The sequence below is a fragment of the Berghia stephanieae genome, chromosome 5 (assembly GCF_034508935.2).
Source record: "Berghia stephanieae isolate SIO BIC M18660-M18661 chromosome 5, UCSD_Bste_1.3, whole genome shotgun sequence".
Lineage (NCBI taxonomy): Eukaryota > Metazoa > Mollusca > Gastropoda > Nudibranchia > Aeolidiidae > Berghia > Berghia stephanieae.
In genome coordinates this window covers 3,730,507-3,738,006 of record NC_088364.1, presented here as the reverse complement: position 1 = coordinate 3,738,006, position 7,500 = coordinate 3,730,507, and the positions used below count along the sequence as shown (strand labels likewise).

The 7,500-nt window shown below is 39.6% G+C and overlaps 1 protein-coding gene across 2 annotated transcripts in view; it reads right to left on the bottom strand.

Annotated features, from left to right (window-relative positions):
• The window catches only part of LOC144972255 (substance-K receptor-like), a gene marked incomplete at its 3' end in the record, with an annotated part of 252,558 nt that overhangs the window by 79,027 nt on the left and 166,031 nt on the right, over positions 1-7,500 (bottom strand). The window contains 1 exon segment of one of the 2 annotated variants that reach the window (XM_078913302.1): positions 1-964. This exon segment is cut by the window's left edge and continues 878 nt beyond it. 2 annotated transcript variants of the gene reach the window in all.

Genomic DNA, 7,500 nt, shown 5'->3' with positions numbered 1-7,500 from the left:
AGCTGTCAGAAGCTGTGGAGTGTGCCAGACTGCCTCATTTAAAGTGACACAAAGCTGTTAGAAGCTGTGGAGTGTGCCAGACTGCCTCATTTAAAGTGACACAAAGCTGTTAGAAGCTGTGGAGTGTGCCAGACTGCCTCATTTGAAGTGACACAAAGCTGTCAGAAGCTGTGGAGTGTGCCAGACTGCCTCATTTGAAGTGACACAAAGCTGTTAGAAGCTGTGGAGTGTGCCAGACTGCCTCATTTAAAGTGACACAAAGCTGTTAGAAGCTGTGGAGTGTGCCAGACTGCATCATTTGAAAGTGACACAAAGCTGTCAGAAGCTGTGGAGTGTGCCAGACTGCCTCATTTAAAGTGACACAAAGCTGTCAGAAGCTGTGGAGTGTGCCAGACTGCCTTATTTAAAGTGACACAAGTGTTATAAGCTGTGGAGTGTGCCAGACTGCCTCATTTGAAGTGACACAAAGCTGTCAGAAGCTGTGGAGTGTGCCAGACTGCCTCATTTGAAGTGACACAAAGCTGTCAGAAGCTGTGGAGTGTGCCAGACTGCCTCATTTAAAGTGACACAAAGCTGTTAGAAGCTGTGGAGTGTGCCAGACTGCCTCATTTAAAGTGACACAAAGCTGTTAGAAGCTGTGGAGTGTGCCAGACTGCCTCATTTTGAAGTGACACAAAGCTGTCAGAAGCTGTGGAGTGTGCCAGACTGCCTCATTTAAAGTGACACAAAGCTGTCAGAAGCTGTGGAGTGTGCCAGACTGCCCATTTAAAGTGACACAAAGCTGTTAGAAGCTGTGGAGTGTGCCAGACTGCCTCATTTAAAGTGACACAAAGCTGTCAGAAGCTGTGGAGTGTGCCAGACTGCATCATTTAAAGTGACACAAAGCTGTTAGAAGCTGTGGAGTGTGCCAGACTGCCTCATTTAAAGTGACACAAAGCTGTCAGAAGCTGTGGAGTGTGCCAGACTGCCTCATTTAAAGTGACACAAAGCTGTCAGAAGCTGTGGAGTGTAAAATGTAACAAATAAAAGATGAATATAACAGCTTTAAAAAAAATAACGAAATATCAAGAAATTTCGAGCTCAAAACCCTTCTTTTTTTGCCATTCACGTTTATGAGTAATTCTCACTTAACTATAGAAAGTTCGAAGTTGACGTCACGCAGGTCTTTGTTATTGTTTTTTGCCATCCGCTTTTATGAGTAATGCTCACTGAACTGTATCAACCTGACTATAAACGTTCATGGATACACACAGTTTTGTGTGTTGGTCCGTTATACTTCCGGATGGCAATGTTGTGAGCTTCTTAGCCAAGCGCATACTATCTATGTTATCCAGACTATAAAAGATCATGGTCACACAGAGTTGTGTGTGTTGATCCGTTATACTCCTTGCATGAAGTCAAATGTAAACGCCAATCGTTTCATCTTTTTTTTAATGAATCGTAGATTTATGTGGGGGGGGGGGGGGGGGGAACAAGAGAATGAAGGATCAGGACAATAACTCGTGATGCTTTTTGATGTTTTACTTCAAAGGATTAAATCTGGGATGTTCTTTTTTAAGTTATAAAAATACATTAAAAACATTTAAAAAGGCAGAGGATACAGGTGTGCCCACGTCACTGGGATAGCCCCTGTTAGTAACACGAGTTTCATTCATAGATTTATAGAATAACGAGATGTTCATGGATCGTGTTTTGGCATTCATAATAATATATTCTTCTCTAAGACAAGAGAGTTGTGGGGCTAACATTGTGTCAGTGAGGTAAATTGATTCTTATAATAACGGAGCAATATCTCTACTGCCGATCTGGTTTCGTTTTTTGTTGGTTTTTTTTTTGTCTTTTTATGTTTTGTAATGTATTCCGGTTTTCATTGGGTTTTTTGTTGTTTGTTTGTTGGATGAAGAAGGGTTTTGGGCCAGAAACGTTTCGTGTGCCGTGGGCTGTCAAAGGTCATCAACAAAAAACGAATTAAAAAAATACCAAAAACGAAACTTCTGGCCCAAAACCTTCTTCTTCCAACAAACAAACAACAACAAAAAACCAATGAAAACCGAAATACATTACAAAAAAAAAAAACCAACCAAAAAAAAACAAAACAAAAAAAAAAAAACCCAGATCGGCAGTAGAGAAATGATTGGAACATAGTAATTTTGGAGTTTTAAATTTCAAAATGCAATGTAACCCGTTGGGGTGGAAAACCCCAGGGCAAAAAGATCAAGGGGAAAGGGGCCCCGAAGGGAAAATGGAAAGAAATTTAAAAAAGCTGAATAAAGAGAATTTGGGAAACCCAGGAAAAGAGATTTAAAAAAAAAGTTAGGCTCAGGAATAGGGGAAAAGGAAAGGGAAAAGTTTTTCTGTGGCCCCTAATAAAAACCCCCTGAACCAGGGGAAAAAAAAGGGGAATGAGGAAAATAAGAAAGGATGAAACTGTTTTCTGTGGCCTTTTTACCCCCGACCCAGGGTTTAAAAAAAAGGCCCAAAGATGATAAAGATAGAGAAAAGGGTGGAAAAATGTTTTTTCTGTGGGGCCAAAAAACCCCCCCGGGCCCAGGGGAAAAAAAGGGAATGATGATGATTTAGAGAAAGGGTAGAAACGGTTTTTGGTTTTTTTTTTTGGGCCCATACCCTTAAACCCGGGAAAAAAGGGGAAAGATGATAAGTTAAAAAAAAGGAAAAACAACCCGTTTGTTTTTTTTTTTTTGGGGGGGTTGGGCCTTTAAAAAAAAACCCCTGACCCCAGGGTGAAAAAAGGCCCAAAGAAAGATGAAGATAGAGAAGGATGGAAAAAATGTTTGGTTTTGTGGCCCCAATAAAAACCCCGAAATTAAAAAAATTTTTAAAAAGGGGATTGAAAAATTGGGAAAAAAAAAGAAAAAAGGATTTTGGAAAAACTGTTTTTTGTGGGCCTTTTTAAAAAAAACCCCCCGAAACCCCGGGGGAAAAAGGCCCCTGAAAAGAAGGAAAAATGGGGTAGGGGAAAAGGATGGAAAATTTTTTGGGGGCTGGTTTTTTGGGGGCCAAAAAAAAAAAACCCCCCGAAACCCCGGGTTTAAAAAGGCATGATTAAGAAGATAGAGAAGGGGAAAAACTGGTTTGTCCCCCCCCGGTCCCCCCCAAATTTTCCCGGGCCCCCGGCCCCCGGGGGTGAAAAAGAAATGGGTTAGGGGGTGATAAAAAAGGAAAAAAAAAAAGGGATGGAAACCCCGTTTTTTGTTTTCTGGGGCCTTATTCCCCCTTTTTACGGGGGCAAGGGTAAAAAAGGCCCCCCATGTTTGGATAAAAAAAAAGGGAATTTAACCCTAAAAATTTGTTCCCCGTGGCCCCTTTTTTAAAAACCCTTGACCCCGGTGAAAAAAAGGGGCCCCAAGGAAAAAAAGGAAAAAAAGGAAATGAAAAAAGAAAAAGGGGAAGGGGGATTTTTAAAACCCAATTTGTTTTTGTGGCCATACCCTGACCCCGGGAAAAAGGCAAAAGAGAATGTTTTTAAAAAGGAGGAATGGTTTTGGCGTGGCCTAATACCCTGACCGAGAGTGAAAAAAGGCAAAGAAGAAGATTTATGATAGAGAAAGTGGAAACGTTTGTCTTTTTCCCAAACCCGACCCCGGGGGAAAAAGGCAATGATGATGGGTGAGAGAAGGGTGGAAAATGTTTGTCTGTGGGCCAAAACCCTGAACCCGGGGGAAAAAGGGGCCCTTTATGATTTAAATAGGAAGGGGGAAAATGTTTGTCTGTGGGCCCAACCCGACCCAGGGTGAAAAAAGGGAATGAGATGAGGATAGAGAAGGAAGGGAAAATGTTTGTCTGGGCCAAAACCCCGACCCAGGGGGAAAAAGGGGAATGTTGGGAAGATGTTTGAGAAGGATGGGAAAATGTTTTGCTTTGGGGGTATACCCCCGACCCCGGTGAAAAAGGGAAAATGATATGATAGAGAAGGAGGGAAAAGGGTTTTTCCCGTGGCCTATACCCGACCCAGGGGAAAAAGCAATGATGGAAAGAGAAGGAAAGGAAACTGTTTTTTCTGTGGCCCTTTTAAACCCGGGCCCAGGGTGAAAAAAGGGAAAATGTGATGAAAGAAGGAAAGGAAAAATTTTTTCCCCGTGGCCTTTTAAACCCCCCGACCCAGGGGGAAAAATGCAATGATGATGATGAAAGAGAAGGTGGAAACTGTTTGTCTGTGGCCTAATACCCGCCCCCGGGTGAAAAGCCCTGGAAAGGGTGATAAAAAGGATGGAAACCCGTTTTTTTCCCGTGGCCTATACCCTGACCCAGGGGGGAAAAAAAGGCTAAAAAAGGGGGTGGAAATTTTTTTGGAACCCCACCCGGGGTGAAAAGGAAAGAAAGATATGAAAGGAAGGTGAAACGTTGTCTTTGGCCATAAAAATGAAAGGTGGGAAAAACCCCCCAAATATAGGAAAAGAAAAAGGGTAGAAAAGTAATTGGGGCTCCCATTAAGGGGGTTCTGTTTTTTGGGCTTTTTTGTTTTGGGCCATACCCAACCCATTAAAACGATTATAAGATGTAAAAGGAAAGGAAAACGTTTTGTGGCCAATCCCGTTAAAAAAATTTGGGAGGAAAAGTTTTTGAAAGTTTTTTTAGCCCAACCCTACCCCCTTAAAAAGGGTGGTGGTTGGTAAGAAAAAAACTTTTTTTCCCGGGTATAACCCCATCCGGGGAAAAAACAAGGAATTTGTGGAAAATTTGGAAAAAGTTTTGTCTGGGTTCCTTTTTTAAGGGTTTCTCATAAAAACAAGAAATGATGATAAAAGGAATGGGAAAACCTTTTACTGTCCTTTAAAACCCTACCCCGGGGAAAAAGGCAAATAGGGAAGGAAGGGAGGAACCCTTTTCCCCTTTTTTGGCCAACCCCAAACCCCCTAAAAAGGAAAAAAAATGTAAAAGGGAAATTTTCCGTCCCAAATGAACCCCCGGGTTAAAAACAAAATTTTTGAATAAAAGGGGCGGTTTGGGCCCTTTTCCCTAAAAAGGAAAAATTTTAATTTTAAAAAGGGGAAAAAAAATTTTTTTGGCCATCCCAAAGGGTTAAAAAATTTTTGGTGAAAAATAAAAATTTTCTGTGGCCAAAAACCCTTTTCGCCAATTTAAAAAAAAATTTGGATAAAAAATAAAAATTTTTGTGGGCCCAAACCCCCCCAAAAAAGAAATTAATAAAGGGAAGGGGCCCCATTTCCGGCCCTCCCACCCATTTTAAAAACAAAATTTTGTGTTAAAAGGAATTTAAAAATTTGTTTGGTTTTTTTAAAATTAAAAGGGGAATAAAATGTTATAAAAAGATTTAAAATTTTTCCTTTGGTTTTACCCTGAGACCCCTTAAAAAAAAAAATAATTAAAGGGGGGAAATTTTTCCAGCCAATTTCCCTTTAACCCCGGTTTTAAAAAGACAAAATAAAAAAATGGCTTTGTTTTTTCCAAACCCCACCCTGAAAAAAATTTTTTGGGGTTTTTCGGGCCTTCCCCCACCCCCCTTTTTTAAAAGGTTTGGGTTAAATGATAAAAATAAATTTTTTTGTCCAAAATACCCCTTTAAAAACAAAAATTAAAAAAATTAAATTTTTTTTTTGGCCTAAAAAAGGAATTTTGAATAAATTTGGGGGCCCCCCCCCCCCCCCCAACCCCCCCCCAAAAAAAAAATTTAAAAAAAAACTAGGGAAAACCCGGGAAAAAAAATTTATGAAAAGGTTGAAAGTGGAAATTTTACTGTTGTTTAAAACCCTTTAAGGGGGAAAAAGGAAAAAGGTTATATAAAAGAGGTAAATTTCGACCCTTTTTGAAATTTAAAAAACAGATTGGTTTGAAGAAAATTTTGGGGGGTTTGTCTGTCCAAAACCCTTCGGAGGGGGAAAAAAAATAATGAATAGGAATAAAAGGTTTTCCCACCCCGACCCCGGGGGAAAAACAAAAATTGAAAATGGATGAAAAAGTTTTTCTGGTATTACCCCGGGAAAAAAATAAAGAGGAAAAGGGTGGAAATTTTTTCTTTTATTGACCCGGGAAAAAAAACAAAATTTAAATTAAAAAATGGGAAAATGATGACCAAAACCCCCCTGAAAAACCAAAAAATAATTTTTAAAAAAATGGAAATGATTTTTTTTTTTACCCCGCCCAGGGGGAAAAACAATTCCAAAGATTAGGAAAGGTTGGTTTTTTTGGTTGCCCCCTTTAAAAAGGGTGATGTAAAAAGGGAAAAAACCTTTATTTTTTGAGGCCCTTCCTGGGCCCAATGGAAAAAGGAATTTGTTGATAAAAGGGTAATTAAAATTTTTTTTAATATAATTTAAAAAAAATTTTATATAGAGAAGGGGGAAGAGGAGAGGAGAAAAATAAGAAGGGAAAAGGAATAGAGAGAGAGAGAGGAAAAGGAAAGAGGGAAGAAGGAAAAAGGGAAAAAGAGAAAAGAAGGGGAAAAGGGTGGAAGAATGAAGAAAAAGGGAAGAATAGAGATAAGAAGGAAAAAATGGAGGATAAGAAGGTGAAAAAGGCAAGAGATAGGAAGAGAAAGGGGAAAATTTTAAGATGGCCTATAAGGGGGAGGGAAAAAGGAAAGGGAAAAGAGAAGATAGAAGGGGGAAACGGGGGATAAGAAAATGGGGGAAAAAGGGGAAGATGAAAGAAGAAGAGAGGATGGGGAAAGTTTTTTGGGAAAAACCCCGGGAAAAGGAAGATGGGGAAGAAAGAAGGATGGGAAAGTTTTTTGGGAAAGAAGGGAAAAAGGAAGATATGAGAAGAGAAGGATGGGGAAAGGAGGGGATAAAAAGGGGAAAAAAGGAATGAGAGAGATAGAGAAGGGGGAAAAAAGGGGGGGGGGGGGAGGGGGGGGTTTTTTGGGGAAAGACCCCGGGGTGAAAAAGGGGAAAATAGAAAAAGAGAAAAGGGTGGGGAAGTTTTTTGGGGAAAGGGCAAGGGGGGAAAAAGGAAGAGATAAAAAAGAGAAGGGGGGAAAGGAAGCCAAAGACCCCCAGAAAAGGAAGAGAGAGATAGAGAAAAGGGAAGGAAGGGGATAGAATAAAAGAAGAGAGAAAAAGAGAAAATGTCTGTTGTTTGGGGCCCCAAATGAACCCCCCAAAAAGGGTGTGGAAAAATAAGGAAATTTAAAGGTCCCCCAAAACCCTAGACCCAGGTTTTAAAAAAACCAAATTTGAGAAAAAGGGGAAAAATGTTTTCCATTAATTTCCCAAAAAAAAAAAGGTGGTGAAAGGTTAAACTTGTAACCAACCCCGACCCCAAAAAACAATTATTTAAAAAAAAATTTTTGGATTTTTCCCTTTCCCCCAAACCCCCGGGGGGGAAAAAAAGGGTGGGATGGAAATTGGAAACCCTTTTTTCGTGGCCTTTTCCCGGGGAAAAATCCCGGGTTTTTAAAAAATAAATTTTTTCCATACCCCAATAAAAAAATAAAAATAAAAATAGAAAGGGAAAAAAAATACCCCAATTAAAAACAATTAAAAAATAGAAAATAAATTTTTTTAATAATAAAAAAAAAAT